Genomic DNA, 18,772 nt, shown 5'->3' with positions numbered 1-18,772 from the left:
ATTGCTGTCCTTGCCCTACTTTGGTGATGCTAAGCCTCCAGAGCTAACGGACCAGAAACTGTCTCTTCTAGAAATCGCTGGCTTTGTTTTATTTTTAAAGAACTCTTCATGCAGCAAATGGCTGATCAAGTCCACATAGCCTTTGCTAATACACCTGTGGTGGACTCTAGGGAGCTTGCTAAAATGTCTGATATCTGATAGTCTACACTTAGCCAGGAAACTGTCCACCGTTCCTCCTCTTTTCTTTACCTCAATAAGCCCGGTCCGTAAGGCCCCCGATAAAAGGACATCTGGAGCTGTGAAACAGATGATTCTGGGGTCTGTGCTTTTATCATGCTCGTTTTGGTACGAACGCTAGAAAGTGCCAACCACCTTGTAGCTTCGACAGTGCCAGCGCCTTGGGACATCAGAGGCCCATGGACACTGTGGGTTCCAGCTGCCAGCATCATCTGGTGTTCATTACGGACGCTCTTTCTGGGAGACACTTCCTGTGTGACATGAGTGCTCAAGTGAGTTTGCTAGCTGCGTTGCGTATTGATGAGAAGACAAAGAATGACAAAACCTCACGGGAGGGCACCATCGGTAGCTGGACCCAGACTTACTTCACGTGAGCCTTCGTCCTGGCTAAGGTGACTAGACCTCTGCTCGGTGCAGACTCCCTGTGTGCCCAAGGGCTGTTGGTCGATCTTAAGAACTGCCGGCTTGTGGATGTCAAGGACTTTGGGTCATTACCCTGCTCCCCCAGTAAGTTCTGCACAACAACTCTGTCAAGTGCATGCACCACTGCATGTGAGTTTAGTTGACTGCTGGGTAAATTCCCAAACCTCACCAAACCCATATTCTCCACTACAGTTGCAAACCCATGGGCTTGAGCACCACATTCTCACAACTGGCCTGCAAATCCATGTCTGAGCATGTAGACTAGACCCAGACAAGCTGGCCACTGCAAACGTTGTTTCCCAACATGGAAAGACTCGGCATTGTATGCTGTTCGAATAGCCCCTGGGCTTCATCCTTTCGTATGGTCCCCAACTCCGATGTTGGTTGCAGCCCATCTGGGGATTACTGATGTCTTAACGAGGACGCCAGCCCCAAGCATTATCCGACCCCACACATTCAAGACTTTTCGTCAAGTTTAGCCGGAAAGTTAATTTTTTCCAAAGTCAATCTAGTTGGGGGCTACCATCAGCTGCCTGTGTGCTTGAAGGACATTGCCAAAACAGCTCTGATAACCCTGTTTGTCCTCCTTGAATTTCTGCCCTTGCTATTTGGGCTGAAAAATGTAGCACAAACTTTCCAATGGCTGATAGACTCTGCATCAGAAGACTTAGATCTCCCTTTTATCTTGACGGCATGCTCGTCACCAGTGCATCCAAACCTGAACATGTTTCTCAACTCTGCATGCTTTTTGAGCACTTAAGCAAACATGGGTTGATTATTAACCCTGCTAAATGTGTTGCCGAAAATGGACTTTCGCAGCCATGGCATCTCCACAGAAGGTGCGAAACCTCTCCTACCAAAGGTAGCCGCTATTAAGGATTTCCCATCACCATGCACTACTGAAGACCTACAGGAGTTTTTAGGTAATGTGAATATCTATCACTGCTTCATTCTGCGAGCTGCTGAACTTGTGCTTCCCTGTATAGTGAGCTTAAAGGTAATACCCATCCATCATCAAGGGCTTGACTCGTCAGCAGACGTGACCAGGGCTTTTGATGATACCAAACGAGCTCTTTCTAACATGACCCTCCTGGTGCACTCGCTCCCCCATGCACCCATAGCTATTACAACCGATGCCTCAGCCTATGCTGTGGGTGCTGTACATAAACAGTTGGTCGGAGGCGTGTGGCAGCCGATCGCCTTCTTCAGTTAGCAACGCATCCCCATGAAAGGAAGTACATACGTTTGACTGCGAGTTTCTTGGCCTCTAGCTAGACGGCTGCCATTTTTGTTTTCTTCTGGAGGGTCACCACTTCACAGTGTTAGCTGGCCACAAACCCCCTGTGCATGTGATATCGCTCGGTCTGCAAGTCAGCAATGCCACCTGGCCTACGTATTCGAGTTCACAAAGGATGTACAGCATATCAAGAGGAGAAATAATGCTGTGCCCAACTGCCCCTAATGGCTAGCTGTTGACCCATACACATAGGGGTTCATTATGCCGGTGCGCCTGAGGTCCAGTGTTACTGAACAGCAGTCATGGGCCTGCAGTTGGCCGGCATTAAATTGGGAGAAGCTGGGGTTTCTCTCTTGTGTGATGTCTCAACCAGTTGCCCTGGAGACGGACTGCTTTCGATTTCATACGTGGCCTTTCGCATCCGGTCTGGAAGGCCTCACAGGAACCACTTCCACTAAAGTTTGTTTGGCACAGCCTCAGAAAGGACATGCGTGATTTGATTGCAGCCTGTGTGGAGTGCTAGAAGGCAAAAATTAATCATCATGTTCAGGCACCATTGGCACCCTTTGAGGTTCCCTAGTGATGGTTTGACCATGTCAATGTGGACCTTGTTGGCCCTCTTCCCCTCTTCCACAGTTTCACACGTCTTCTAACCATGGTGGACTGTATCACCAGGCGGCCACTAGTCATCCCTCTAGCATTGACAACAGCCGCAGATGTGGCTTGGGTGTTCATCAGCACCTGGGTTTCTCAACTTCTCTGATATTTCCTCTGACCGCTGTCCTCAATTCTTTTCAGAGCTCTGAGCTGTGATGGCCACAGTATGTGCCCCGCAGTCCAATGGTCTATGTGATCGGTTTCCCTGCTGCTCTGAGGGCTTCCCTGACTGATGAGTGTTGGCACGATCGCCTCCCATGGGTCCTGCTGGGGCTCAGAACTGCTGCAAAGGAGGACATACAGTTGTCCATGGCTGATTTGGTATATGAACAGCCATTACAAGTTCCAGGTAAGTTAATTCCTTGTTGGCTTCTCAACAGCGTTCCACGCTCCTCAGTCAATTCAATTCCTTCGCACCTATTCCTACCTCTCATCATGGCGCACAGCACTCCTGGGTTCCTGTTGACCAACATCCTGCCTCATTCATTTTTGTCCGCCATGACACGTACTAACATCCCATTAGGCCCCCTTATTTGGAATAGAGAGAAAAGACTTTTATGATAGCTAAGAGGGGTAAACCTGAACGTATTTTGGTAATTTCCTTAAACTGGTCCACCAGGATTTGGAGTATTCCTTCCCCTGGAATCACAACATGACCAATTGCTTGTCAACACAGCTCTGGATGAGCCAGAGCCCCCTGCGGTTCCTCCACCCATGGAAAACAGGACCCGAGCGGGTAGCTTGACCAAACTTCAGACAGGCTCACAAAGCCGGTTTTAGTAAACTCTGGGGGGCGGCTGTGTAGGGTAACGTAATTGAGAGAAATGTACATAATTCACTACCACTGGCATTGAGTTGGGGTTTTGCTTTAAGAGACTGATTTGATGTGACGATGTTATTATGTTAAAGGTTTTGAGTGCATTTTTGTGGTGTAGGTTTTGGAGTTCAACAAAATGTGTTACAGGTTTAGTTAAGCTTAAAATGCCTCACTTCGTTTTATTTGCATAAAACTACAACTGCACTGTGAATGCTTTAAAATTGTTTTTGTACGTTGCAAATACATTCTGGTATTTAAGTATTTATGGGCATTTTATTTCATATCTATACTTCCAGCCCTATTTTTATATAATTCTTTATTCTGTATAAATTTTGAATGTTGTCTTATTTTTGTTAAATGTGATAGCAACACACTACATTCATTTCTTAATACATGTATATGTAAATTGCAAATAAATTTGATCCCTTGACCCTTGACCCTTTTTAATAGGTTGCTAGCCCTTGATTCAGAAGTTCAATCCCCTCCCCCACCCAACAGGGTGAACCTTGAAGGTAAATGTTTCAGTGAAAACACTGGTCATCTATTCCCTTACTGAGACTAAAAATATTCATTCCTGTTCTTCCATCAATGCATCACCATGTCCTTTTCAGTTCTTCTCAAACGCCCAGCTTGCTCCCGACATTGTTGGAAATATCTAAGGTTGCATGCATGAAAAAGTAATGCTGTTGCTTCCTAAGTTCCCAGTCAGTTATTACCTCAACCACTTCTAAATGGAAGCTGTGGAAATCTATCATAGATATACCAGAGTCAGATGATTGAGGAGGTGGTGCATGATTAAACTCTGTGGCATTTTTGTCCTATTATAGTTCAGAAATGCCAATCAATGCTCAACGTTTGAAGAGCAGTGGTTAGCTCATTAATCTTTTGGGTTATCATTGTTTGTCCGACCAAGGCAATTACTTGAAATGCTCTCGGTATTTATGTTCTTGGACTCTATCACTGGCCCAGTTGTGGGGGAGGACAAGGATTTGGTGTGATAGTGCTATTTTTTACAGCAAAAAATAAGTAGATAACAGTAACTAAACATGCAAATCCATCCTATTGTACAGATGGAATGCGATCAGAAATGGTGCCAGAAGGAGCACGGAAAGGATCTGAGAAAGGGAATGGTTTACACCTCTCTCCATGGGTCATGATTACAAGACTATGAAACAGCTTCTGCCCCAGAGTCACTCACCTTCTGTTGCTTCAAACTTCTGAAATATCAGTAGCTTATCCACCTGTAAAACAACAGTAATTAGCTTTCATTTTTTTCATATGCTACACAAAATTAACATGATTCTTACTTTTGTGGGATAGGATCTTAACAATTTAAAACTTTACTCTCAGTGTTTTTTTTTAAAATAAACTTTCCAGTCCATAGTGCTTTATGTCTCTCATTTCTGCATCTGGAGTTCGCTTTCCCAAAGCCTCAATGGTCGATGAATAACATAGCTGGCTGCATCATATTGACTCCAAGCAATATTTTGTGACAAAAGACATACTGTTTGGCCAGTTTATCAAATGATTCTTTTAAGGTGAATTTTCATCCATTGAAAGTCTATCTACAGACAAGTTCAGTCTAATATGTGGTGGTGGGGTTGGGGGGGGTGTAGTTTAAAGAAGATCTGAAAAAGGATGTGCCAACATTAGAAAGGGTTCAAAAGAGGTTCAGGAAAGTGATTCCAATGTTGAAAGGTTTGGCATGTGAGGAGTTTTGGATGGCTCTGGGCCTCTACTCATTAAAATTCAGAAGAATAAGGGTGATCTAATTGAAACCGCTTCAAAGTTGAAAGACCTTGACAGAGTGGATGTGAAGAGGATGTTTCCTGCGGTTGGGGAGTCTAAGTCCAGGGGACACAGCCTCAGAATAGAGGGATGTCCTTTTAGAATGGAGATGAAGAAGTAAGTTTAGCCAGAGAGTGGTGAATCTGTGGAATTCATTGTCAGAAGCTGCTGTGGAGGCCAAGTCATTGGACATATTTTAAGGAGAGGTTGATAACTTCTTGATTAGTCAGGATATGAAGGGGTATGGGGTGAAGGCAGGAGACTGAGGCTGAGGGGGAAAATGGATCAGCCATGATGAAATGGTGGAGTAGACTCAATGGACCAAATGGCCTAATTCTGCTCCTGTCTCTTATAGTCTTACAGATTTATGAGGCAAAGTTTTTACATAAAGATTGGTAGGTACCTGGTTTATGAAGTCGGCGAAAGTAGTGGAAGTAAGTATTACAATATTTAGGGGCTGTTAGACAAGCACCTGAGCAGAAAGGAATGGAGGGATGGAGACTTAATGCAGGAAGATGGGATCAGTTTGAATTAAGCATTATGATTGGCCTAGAGAGTGTGTGTTGAAAGGTTTATTCCTCTCCTCTACTGTTCTACATATAATGTTCTAAATGTCATCCAGTCACAAAATACAACATTTACTTCTTGGCTAATGTTTCTATTGAGCACTGGACCATACAAAAGGTGATTTCATAGTGTTCCTGCTAATCATCCAAACGATCCCTACTGGTAAAAGGTGTAAGTATCATCGACTTCGTCTTGAATCAAAGGTACTCCCAATCAGCTTGAAGGCTGCCGGCAATTCACCAGTAATCATACTTGTCCTTTCCTTTCCATTTTCCTCCTATCCTGGTTCAGGTTCTGATCTGCTGCCTGTCTTGTGGGGCAGCTCTGGAGGGACTGCTGGTTCAAGTGCAGCAGCTCTGGAGCCTCTGGCTTTCGATCCATTGAGGACAACCTCCCACCACTCACACAGATTAATTACATATTTACAAATGTGCAAAATTCAATGTATTCAAAATTATAATCCCTCTGCCTATGAGTTTTAGTGAAGTAACCTGAAATGGCTTTCAGAAACACTTGTCCAATCTATGTCAGTCTTGTCTGAATAAAGAGCTGATAATAATAGAGTAAAGAGGCATAAGGATTTTGGTGCTAATGATGACCCTGATGTCCAGTTAACAGAGTTAGTTTAGCCATAAGACATAGAAGTAGAATTAGGCCATTTTGTACCCTCTTTAATATTATTGGCTAACTTACTTTCTTATTCTATCTTTTCCTTCTTTTTTTTAATAAATTTTTTTTAATTGAATTTTCAAATGGTTACAGAAGGAAAAAAAATTATCAACCCTTCCCCCTCCCCTTAACCCCTCCCCCCCCCAATATATCCCTGTAGAAAGAGAAAAAAAGAGGAAAAAAAAGAAAGAAAGAGTGCCTGGATATCAGAAGATCCCCACATGCTCCATGGAGTTCATATTAGCTTTAGTATATATATTTATTTCTTTCCCCAAATAACCAATAATTTTATCTTCAGAGCACCTATATATTTAATCCTATCTTTTGGAAATAAGAGTGCCAAATTTTCAGAAATATTTCATATTTATCTCTTAAATTATAAGTATTTTTTTCAAGTGGAATGCAGCTAAAAGCTATATCTATTTTCATTTTCTTAATGTATGTTAAAATTCTTTTTCTTTTTACCAGTCCATTAAGCCCATTAACATTAAAACCTAAAGAATTCAGTAAATTAGTCATTATTTTTAACAGGGTTACTGCAGACTATAGTAATATCTAACTTTTCAACTTTCGTAGTACCTTGGGGAATCTTTTTAAAAATTCTCTGTATTGCTATGTGTCTCCCCCCTGATTGTCCAGGCAAAGAAAGAAAGATTAAAGAAAAATAGGTCATAAAAAAAAATAACAAAATACCCCCCTACTGATGTTTTGAATTAAAAAAGCACAACATTACCCCCCTCCGTTGTACGGGTCATGGCAATCGCCATGGTTACACAAGTGAATCCCGTAGCAATTGATCCGAAGTTCCCCCAGCTCCCCCGTAACATAAAAAAGTATATATAAGAGAAGAAAAAATAATATCACTACTCTCGATTAATATTTCTCAAATTTTTACCTTTCTCCCCCTGTATCATACAATTAAGAATATATTTAAATATTCTTCTGTCCTTAAACATCCATCAACTCCATTCACTGTCCCTGTCTTCATCTTTAATCCATTTCACTTTTAAATCTTTGGCTGTGACGTTAGCAAATATTTGGGAGCTCTTGTGCAAATTCTTCCACATCCCGATAATCAGTAAAAGATCTTCTTTTTCCGTCATCCAAAAAAATTATCAGGGTTGCCGGGTGGCGCAATATAAATTTATAACCCTTTTCCCATAAAACTTTTTTTGCTGGGTTAAATTCCTTCTTTCTCTTTAAAAAGGTCATAACTTATATCAGGATAGAAAAGAACTGTTTTCCCTTCTATCATCAATGGCCCGTTTCTCTTTCTGGCACATTGGCAGCCACCTTCAGGATCTTTATCTTGATATCTTAAGCATTTTATCAAGATTGATTGTGGGTTTTGATCAACTTGAGGTCTTGATCTTCAGGCTCTGTGAGACCTTTCAATTTCAATTAACTGGGTTCGTTCTTTCATTTCCAAAATTTCTGGAATCCATTTTTGAAAAAAAAATTATTGGATCCGCTCCCTCTATACTTTCTTCAAGTCCAACAATCTTAATATTATTTCATCTGCTAAAATTTTCAAGTACATCCACTTATTCCAACAACCGTTTTCTTTCTGATGTCCAGGCAGAAATATTATCTTCCATTTTATTCACTCTATCAATGGTGTCTCCCATTGTTTCTTCCAAGTTCTTAATCTTCTTGTCCATTTTGTCCTGTCTTTTCATCATTTTATCAAACACAATCTTTATATTTTAAATATTTTTATTACTTTTAATGCTTTTAATTCATGCATTATTTGCACCAAAGATTTTTTAATGTCTCCAATATCACCTCCAACCTCTTCCTGTTGCTCTTCTTTGTTTGTCTCTTCATCTTCATCTGATTTATCCAGAGAATCTGATTCCACCTCATATTCACTTTCACTTTCAGTTCCGATCAAAGCTGGGATTTGTAGTTTGGGTTGCTCGTGTTTGCACATGCCCCTTCCTTCACACATGCACAATTCCTGTTGCTCTTTTTTTTTTTGGAAACAGTTGATGTTGCCGCAGTTTCCTGTTCTGTATCGCCGGAGGTAAAATGCACTTGAGCCCGAGGCTCTTGCTTGGCGGCCGGCCTTGATTCTTTTCCAACTTGTGTTGTCTTCAAAGAAGTAGTTTTCTTCTGCTTCTGTTTAGGAGACATATCTTAAGACAATCCTGAATAGTTTATAAGTAATTTTTAAAAAGTATTTACAAACTTCTCTTCACTTAAACATTACTTTACTGTTTTTTTTACGGGAGAGCTGGATTTCCACGTCTTGATCCTACGTCATCACGTGACATCCCCCTACCTTTTCCTTCTTAATGACTTTTCAGTTGCCTTTTGTTGATTTTTTATAAGGTTCTCAATCCTCTAACTACCCACTCTGGCTTTTACGTTGGCTTTCGGTTTTCTTGTTAGCCACAGTTGTGTTATTTTGCCTTTAGAATACTTTTTCTTCTTTGGGATGTAGATATCCTGTGTCTTCCGAACTGCTTCCGGAAATCGCAGGCATTGCCGCTGTGTTATCATCCCTGCCAGTGTTCTTTTTCAATCAACTTTGGCCAGATGCTTTCTCGTGCTTCTGTAATTCTCTTTACTCTGCTGTATATGGATACATCTGACTTTAGCTTCTCTTTCGCAAATTGCAGTGTGAACTCGATCATATAATGATCACTTACCTTTCAGTGTTCTTTTACCATAAGCTCTCTAATCAATTCTAGTTCATTGCATGACATTCAATCCCGAATAGTTGATCCCCTAGTGGGCTCAACCATGAGCTTCTGTAAAAAGACTTCTCATAAACGTTCTAGAAATTTCCCCGCTTGGGATCCAGCATCAACCTGATCTTCCCAATCTACCTACAAATTGAAATCCCCCATGACTTTTGTAACATTGCCCTTTTGGTATGCATTTTCTATCTCCTGTTGTAATTTGTAGAACACATCTTTCATACTGTTTGGGACTTTATATCTAGCTCCCATCAGGGTCTTCTTACCCTTGCAGTTACTTAACTCTACTGACATTGATTCAATCCTTCTGACCCTCTGACATCCCTTTATAATGATTTGATTTCATTTTTTACCAACGGAGCCAAGCCACACCCTCTGCTTTCCTGCCTGTCCTCTCGATACAATGTGTATCCTTGGACATTAAGCTCCCAGTATTATCTTCTTTCAGCCATGATTCAGAGATGCCTTCAACATCATATATTCCAATCTCTAACTATAAGTACATCTACCTTATTCCGCATACTGCGTGCATTCAAATATAACATCTTCAGTCCTGTATTCACCATTTTCGACTTAGTCCACCTTTTACATTGCAGTTTATTGTGTAGATTGCGATTTTGTCTGACCATGAGCCTTTCCTTGCTCTCCTTCCTCAACAACTTTGGCAAACCTGTCTGCAAGGATATTAATCTCCCTCGGATTCAGGTAGAACCTATCCCTTTTGTACAGGTTGTAGCTTCCCCAGAACAGATTCCAGTGATCCAGAAATCTGAACCCATGCCCCAAGCACCAGTTCCTTTGCCATTTGTTCACTTACCAAAATCATTCTATTCTTTCCCTCACTAGCATGTGGTATAGGCAGTAATCCAGAAAATTACTACCCTGGAGGTCCTGTTTTTCAGCTTTCTACCTAGTTCCCTAAAATCTCTCTTTCAGAGCTCCTCACCTTTTCTACCAAAGTCATTGTGTCAATACGTACTAAGATTTCAAAACTCTGTGATGTATGTAGTCCAGCTGGTCCAGGTGACTGATCTACCTTCATACCTTCAGCTTCCCAAGCACCTTCTCCTTAGCAATAGCAACTACGCTCAATTCTGCCTTCTGACACTCTTGAATTTCTGGCATTCAGCTAGAGTCTTCCACAGTAAAAACTGATTCAAAATACTTATTTAGTTTCTCCACCGTTACTTTGTCCCCAACTATTACCTTTCCAGTGTAATTTTCTATCTCCAATGTCCATTCTCACCTGTTTTACTCTTTATATTTCTGAAAAAAAACTTCTGGCATCCTCTTTTATATTATTGGCTAGCTTCCCTTCGTACTTAATCTTTTTTCTTCCTGTGACATTTTATTTGCCTTCTGTTGGTATTTAAAAGCTTCCCAATCCTCTATTTTCCACTAATTTTTTCTCTATTATATGGCCTCTCTGTTCCATTTATTCTGTCTTTGACTTCCCTTGTCAGCCACAGTTGTCTTATCCTCACTTTTGAATACTTCTTCATTTATCCTGTGCCTTCCAAATTGCCTCTAGAAACTCTAGCTATTGATTTGCTGACATCAACCCTACTAGTGTCCCCAATAAGCTTTGGCCCACTTAGCTCTTCTACCTCTGCAGTTCCCCTAATTTGTTTGTAATATTGATACATCTCATCTTCTCAGTGCTAAATTTGTAGCTTATGGACCTGTCAGAAATCACACCATTTATGCCTTCTGCTGATCCATGTACATTTGGTTTCTTTAAGCTTCTGCCCATTGTGGATTTAATTTCTTGCTCAAGATATGGTCTTCATTAAGCCTATGTCCTTTTGATATGTCCTAATTCCATCTGGGATTTGTGTTCTGTACCCTAGATTGATAGAATTCAACAAAGGGCTGTGCAACATTCTTCTGAACAATTAAGCTATTTAATAGTAAAACACTGAGTTTATGCATTTGATTTGGATGTGTAACACTGTGTATTGTAAGTTTTTTAAAGATATTTCTAACAGCGTGGAAGAAGGCCTTTCAGTCCTTTGGATCCATGCCAGCTCACAGACCAGTCCAGCCCCTCCACTAAAATTTCCCTATATCCTCATCTTCCCATAAAAGCCCCCCAGTTCCTAACACACACCAACATGGTACCGCCAATTTACAGTAGTCAATTCATCTTTCAACCTAATCAATGTATAAGTGGTGGGATTCGAAAGCAACATCAGCAAAAGCTGCAGAACAAAAACAAAAGAGGCACCATGAAAGGCAAAAGGCAAAACTGAATTATTGTTTCAGGTTAATCAGCATTTACTTGCCTCAATTTATTTTCTATTGAAGAAAATTCAGGAGCATTTGGAAGGCTAATCAGATATTGTCTCTTGGTGCCAATGGCAAAGTTAAAATGAGTAATCATTTAATTGCCTATACAACCTGCAGGAGATCCTTTAGGCCTGGTGGAAAGCTTCCTGTATCCAGTGGGAATTCAGTCATCCTCAAATGGAAGATCAGGAAACCAGACAAACTTGTTTTTTTCAGAATTCCTGAATGATAAAATTTACAATTTATTATTATAGAGATTAAATGTTTGCAACTCAGTTATTACCACAGACAGATATCAAAAATGTCTCCAAATCCAGAGAAACTATCACAGGACATAAGCTGGACTGATAACGACATGTTCAGGAACAATACGGCAGTTAAATACACTAATGCTCCTGAATTACCAAAGCTATAACAATATGATAAAATGGCAGTATCTTGCCTGGGTTCTGTAACAGTGGGGGGGGGTCACATTATATACCTGTACCTTCATCTTTTGCTTGACCTTGTTTGCTTCTCTCTTTTAAGAGAAGAACAGCTCTCATATGATTGAGTAGGAAATCCTGTGATCCAGACTCCCACTGGGAAAACCCTGCCAAAGTGGAGTGGCCCTTGGCCTTGACTTTTTCAGCAATGCTTATTATAAAAGTGGTTGTGCACTAGGAGATAGAAATCGCAAGAAAATAACTTTAAGCATGTGGGGTGAGATTAACTGTACGCCTTCTGTAGTGTATCAGCTTCAAGCACTGTAGCTTTCTCTCTCTACTTCCTTCCTACCCTATTTTCATCTTTAACAATTGATTGTCTGAGTTCCAAAGTCAAATTTGAAGTTAAGTTCATTGTCATACACACGTCAGAGTCAGAATCAGGTTCAGTATCACTGGTACATGTCGTGAAATTTGTCATCTTGTGGCAGAAGTAGATTGCAATACATAATAATAAAACTATCAATTACAATATATATATGTATATATTTATTTAAATTAAGTAGTGCAGAAAAGAGCAAAAATAAAATAGTGAGGCACTGTACATGGATTCACTATACATTCAGAAATCTGATGGTGGGGAGGGGAAGAAGCTGCAGTTAAAATGTTGAGTGTGTGTACTCAGGCTCCTGTACCTCCTCCTCCTTGATGGTAGCAATGAGAAGAGGCCTTGTCCTAGGAGATGCAGGTCCTTAATGATTGATGATACCTTTTTGAGATGTCACCTTTTGAAGATGTTGTTCATGCTAGGAAAGCTAGTAACCATAATGGAACTGGCTGAGCTTGCAAGTTTCTGCAGCATTTCCAATTCTGTGTTGTACCAGATGGTAATGCAAGCAGTTAGAATGCTCTTCATGTACACCTGTAGAAATTTCTTACAGTCTTTGATGATGTTCCAAATCTCCTCAGACTCCTAATGTTATGCATTCATTGTAATTGCTTCAATATTTTGGCCCCAGAATAAATCCTCAGATGTTGATACTGTCATAAGGGGACAGGAGGCTGGGCCCAAGTGCAAGACACAGGCACTGAAGTACTAGGGGCAGGACAAGAACAACTAAACAATAGACAAGATGTGGTGACCATGGTGTGCATGAGGGACGATATTCAAGGTGATTCTGAGGTTCCAGGAGAGTCTTAGAGTTCAGGCAAGGCAGATCCCAGAGTTCAGGCAAGGCCAGATCCCAGAGTTCACTGGGCAGGCCACATGACTCCTAGGCAGGGCCCAGACCTCTCAGGCAGGAACACAGGGGCCCAAGCAGGTCACAGGGCACAACCCCTCAGCAGCAAGGGATGGAAAGGGGCAGAGTCCCCCACTAGGCAACAGCAGTCCAGCCAGGCTTGTCCAACAGAGGCAAGGGATAGGAAAGGGACTAGGTCCAGGGTGACTGCCAGGCTTACTCAAAGAACTAATCTTTAGCAAGGAAAAGTCCAGTCCAGGCCAACCCCCATCTCCACTCAGTCCCAGAGCCCCCTATATACACCGCCAGCCGATGGGCATCAGGTGTGCCTCCTTGAGCCCCAACAAGCCACGATGATCCACAGGTGTGACTAATTGGGCTCAAGGGCGAAAGGAGGGACAGCTACAAGACCCGTAGTCCGGAATCCACGGACCGGATCAAGACCCAGAATGCGGGTTACGGACCGGACCACAACAGATACCCAGGAACTTTCAACTACTCACCCTTTCCGCTGCTGTACATATATGCACAGGTGTGATGAGAAGCCTACTTACAACAACATCGCAGGCACATAGCATTATATGAGCAGCATTAACAAGAAACTAAAAATAGTTATAATTATAGACAATATTTGCAAGGAAACACAAATAAATGAAACATTAATTTTAGTGCAAGCTGGTCAAAGTGGTCATAGTGTTGCTAAACCATGGTGGTTATAGTTCTACTGGTTGTTTCAAGAACCAAATGATTGCAGGGAGCTAACTGTTCTTGAACTTGGTGATGTGAGACTTCAGACTTTGGTATCTCTTAAATATGAGAAAATCTGCCAGCCCCGATGAAGGGTTTTAGCCTGAAACATTGACCGTTTACTCTTTTCCATAGATGCTTCCTGGCCTGTTGAGTTCCTCCAGCATTTTGTGTGTGTTGTTCTGTCCCTCTTGCCTGCTGGTAGATGTGAAAAGCTAGCATGACCTAGATGGTGGGGATTATTGATGATGGATGTTGCCTTTTTGAGCAGTGTCTCCTGTAGATACAACCAATGGTGGGAATGGATGTGACCATGATGTATTGGACTAAGTCCAATACTTTCTGTAGCTTTTTACATTCCTGCATAGTCAAGTTGCAGGAAGTATTGGATCTAGACAATACATCATAGTCACGTCCTTCTCCAGACCATGATGAAACCAGTCGGGATTCTTCCAACGGTACATCAGTTGAGTGTTCAAAGACAAGCCAAACCTCCTTAACCACCTAAGAAAGTGAGATGCTGGTGTGCTTTCCCTATGATTGCATCTATGTGCTGGACCCAAAGCAGGTCATCCAATATATTAACATCCAGGAATTCAAAAGTTGCTGACTCTCTCTACTACTGATCCCCCAATGTAGACTAGCACCAGTTCGCACCCATTCCCTTCCTGAACTCAATCAAATTGAATTGACTTTATGGCTTACATCCTTCATATACATGAGGAGCAAAAATCTTTATGTTACGTCTCTGTCTAAATGTGCAATGCACAATTTATAGTAATTTATAATAAATTGTATGTACAGCTATATAACATAGAAATATAGTTGTGTCAGCATGAATTAATTGGTCTGATGACCTGGTGGACAAAGCTTGACTAGTGCCTGCTGGTCCTGGCTTTTTTGCTGTGGTATCATTTCCTGGATGGTAGCAGCTGGAACAGTTTGTGGTTGAGGTGACTTGGGTCCCCGATGATCTCTTGGGCCCTTTTTACAAACTTGTCTTTGTAAATGTCCTGTATAGTGGGAATTTCACATCTACAGATGAGCTGGGCTGTCCGCGCCACTCTCTGCAGAGTCCTGTGATTGAGGAAATTACAGTTCCCATACCAGACAGTGATGCAGCCAGTCAGGATGCTCTCAATTGTGTCCCTGTAGGAAGTTCTTAGGATTTGGGGGGCTATACTAAACTTCTTCAACCGTTTGAGGTGAAAGAGGCGCTGTTGTACCTTTTTCACCACACAGCCAGTATGTACAGACCATGTGAGATCCTCAGTGATGTTTATGTAGAGGAACTTAAAGCTGTTCACCCTCTCAACCCCAGATCCTTTGATGTCAATAGGAGCTAGCTGTTGTGGACTACAGGCCCATTCCTCCTGTAGTCCACAACCAGCTCCTTTGTTTTTGCGACATTGAGGGAGAGGTTGTTTTCTTGACACCACTGTGTCAGAATGATGACTTCTTCTCTGTAGGCTGCCTCGTTATTAGTTGAGATAAGGCCAATCAGTGTAGTATCGTCAGCAACTTTAATTAGCAGATTGGAGCTTTGGGTGGTGACACAGTCATGGGCATACACAGAGTAAAGGAGGGGGCTTGGGACACAGACCTGAGGGGCACTTGTGTTGAGGGTCAGTGGGGGAGAGGTGAGTGAGACCACTCTTAATACCTGCTGGCGACCTAACAAGAAGTCCAGGATCCAGCTGCACAAGGCAGGGTGAAGGCCGAGGTCTCTGAGCTTCTTGTCGAGCCTGGATGGAACTATGATGTTGAATGCTGAACTGTAGTCCAAGAACAGCATTCTCACATAAGCACCAATCAACTATTTAGTCTTGCTGGTGTTCAGCACAAGTTTGTTGTTGCAGAACCACTCGGGCATGTGACCAATTTCAAAAAGCTGACTCATTGCCACCTGAGATCCATTCAACAACAGTGGTGTCATCAATGTATAAATTTGAAGATGGCACTACAGCAGTGCTTAACTACATATTCATGTGTGTATGGAGCGAAGAACAGAGCCCAAGCATTCAACCTTGAGATGCACCTGTGTTGAAGATCAGCAAGGAGGAGATTTTAGTCATCTTCACTGATTGTGGTCTGTGAATGAAGAGTTAGCTATCCAGTTGCAGGGGTAGGTGCAGACGCCCAGGTCTTGAAGCTCGATGATGAGTTTGGATGGGATGATCATGTGGAATGCCAAGCTGTAGTCAATGTTGTTTGAGTTCCTGTTGTTCAGGTGGTCCAGAGCAGAGTGAAAAGCCAGAGTAATCACATCTGCTGCTGACTTATTGTGGTAGCAGGCTAACTGGAGTAGATCAGATCATCTCTGAGGCAGGAGCTGACTTGTACCATAACCAGCATCTTGAAACAGTCCATTACTGTGCCACCAGATAGTAGTCATTGAGGTCAGCATGCTGTTAAGCTGATACAAATACATGCCATTTTGTTCTAGGTGGGAACTTTAGATTGTAGAATTGAGAAGCTGAATATGTCTGTAACTACTCCAGCTGATTGGTCCTCACAGATCTTCAGTACTCAGCCAGGTATGCCATCTAGACCAGTAATCTCTTAAGAATTCACCCTCTTGGAGGATGCCCGGAGGCTGAAATTACAGGGTCATTCAGAGATGTGGAGGTTTGTGTGGGTATGTCATAGTTCTCCCTATCAAATCATGCATAAAAGGTAATGAACTGATCCAGGCCACTTATGCTACCTGTTATCAGCGTGTTGGAAGTTATATTGTGCAAGCCCTGCCACAGTTATCAAGCATCCATCTGTGACTTCAGTCTGGTCTGGATTTGCTTCTTTACTTTCAGAGGAACCACTTGCCTTTCTTCTCTAACTTTGTGTTACCAGCCCTAAATGCTGCAGATTCATCCCTCAGCAAATTACAAATCTTCTGGCTTATCCAGGGCTTCTGGACTGGGAAACTCTGGAACATTTTCATGGGTGTGCAAATGGCCCTGAATGTCCTTATGAAGTCATTGATAATTGAGGCATATTCATTTAGATCTGCTGTCAAATCCTTGGACATATTCCAATCCACCAACGCAAAGCAATCCCAAATTTGCTCCTCCACTTCTGACATTCAGCCCTTCGTAGTCACTGGGGCTGTGCTTTTCAGTATCTCCCTGTACATAGGCAGAAGAAGCACAGACAGGTGGGCAGATTTGCCAAAGTGCAGGCGAGAGGTGAAACTGTAGGCTTTCTTGATGGTGATGTAGCAGTAGTCGAGCTTGTTGTATCCTCTAGCATTGCAGCTGCTAGTAGTTAGACAGAGATTTCTTCAGGCTAACTGGATTACAGTCTTGTGCCACAATTTGACAGGTGTCGGGACGTGCTCTTTCATTCTTGTTGATCAGACACTTAGTTCGGCAAGTGCCAGCACAGGCTGCAGTCAGGGTGATGGTGGAGAAATTCGATGGAAGGTAGGATTGAGCGTCACTACCAGATGTTTCAGAGCCAGGGAGCAGGATGATGCATCTGTGCGCCATGGTGAGTTTATCATAATGCAGGCAACACCGCTGCCATACTCACAGCTTATATGCAGCCACGATATAGACATCCACAATATAGTCGATTTTAAATTGTCCCATTCGTACCTAAAGATTTAGCCGCTGTGGAGGATTTCCTACTCTTGTGGGACAATGTCTTTCCTGACCTGGGAGGTCGCTCTGCTTGGCAGATGAGATGTGGGGCTTCCTCTGCGTTGGTTGTTGAGTTGGCACTAGGACTGGAGGAAGTGGTTCTAATAGCTCTCGACATTTTTCTTCTGGCATCCTGAACAGTGCTTGGTAATCAGCTTGATCTTCTGATCTATCCCAGCCCACCAGACAAAGCTTTGAGCCAACGCTTTCAATTTGACCATGTCTAGATGACCAGCACGTAGCTCCACCAACACCTTAGCTTTTAGCTTCGATGGTACAATAACTCTCAATCCCCAGATAAGGCAACCACTGTCAAGGGCAAGTTCATCCCAGCACTGGTAAAAGTGAGGAAACTGGGGTTTCTGCTGCACATTCCATCCATTTTGGGTTGCCATGTAGACCTGAGACAGTGTGGAGTCTTTTCTGGTTTCCTTTTGGAAAATCTCAAAATAGGGAGACTTCAATTTGCATTGGGAGAATATGTCAGGAGGGATGTCCTCTTTTGTAAATTTTTCAGGGATTTCCTTTTCCAAGAGTACATGGGACAATCCATTAGCATTTCCATGATTAGTCATTCTTTTGAATTTGATCATGTAACTGTGTCCTCTAAGAAACTGAACCCATCTCGGCATTTATATTGCTGTTGTGGAAGACCCTTCAGTGAACTGAAAATGGATGCTAGTGTTGATAATCTGTAATGACTTAAATTCTCTCCCTCACAAATACCGATTAAAATCTTTTACACCCTAAACAAGACAAGTCCTCCCTGTCAATCTGTGTGTAATTTCTTTCAGCAGCAGTAAGGGAACAGCAGCAGCAGTTCTCATCCATCATTCGTACATGTGACGTGACTGCACCTGAACCATAATGTGAGGCATCGTAGGCAAGCATCACTGGACATTGAGGATCATCATATGTGAGTATAATGCCTGCATCACAACCACAATTCAGCAGTGCTGCAGATACGGCAATTGTGCTTGTGAATATGCACGTGTCAGTTAATTATAACTTTATTGTTATAGTACTTAACTCCATTCATTCTGTCTTAGAATTTGTCGAGACTTGGACACAGCACTGTAACACTTCACTGCCTGTTTGCACTCGACCTTGCCTGAGAAATTGGACCATTGAGTCAACTGACTCTGAAGACTAGCGGTATTCGTCTTATTCTTAGTTATTCTTTTCAGCCATGTTCGTTTCCCATTTGTGAGCTTAGTTAACGGCCCTGTTTGGCCTAGTGTTTATCATTTTGTTTTCCCTTTAACACTGTTTGCCTCTGAACTGTCGACCCGCTTCAGTGTCTCTCACTCCGCACTTGGGTCATATCTG

The 18,772-nt window shown here is 42.2% G+C and overlaps 1 long non-coding RNA gene across 2 annotated transcripts; it reads left to right on the top strand.

Moving 5' to 3' along the window:
• The first annotated feature begins 1,471 nt into the window (after positions 1 to 1,471).
• Positions 1,472 to 18,349, top strand: LOC132407209 (uncharacterized). 2 transcript variants are annotated; one of them, XR_009516405.1, is made up of 3 exons: positions 1,472 to 1,583; positions 2,696 to 2,903; positions 18,241 to 18,349. It is a non-coding gene; the product is annotated as an uncharacterized LOC132407209 (long non-coding RNA). The 2 variants fall into 2 exon arrangements; XR_009516403.1 differs by having other exon boundaries at positions 18,238 to 18,344.
• The last annotated feature ends 423 nt before the right edge of the window (positions 18,350 to 18,772 follow it).

The sequence above is a fragment of the Hypanus sabinus genome, chromosome 2, assembly GCF_030144855.1.
Source record: "Hypanus sabinus isolate sHypSab1 chromosome 2, sHypSab1.hap1, whole genome shotgun sequence".
In the NCBI taxonomy this organism is placed as follows: Eukaryota; Metazoa; Chordata; class Chondrichthyes; order Myliobatiformes; family Dasyatidae; genus Hypanus; species Hypanus sabinus.
Note: the sequence above shows the minus strand (reverse complement) of the source record. Positions and strands in the feature narration are given on the sequence as shown.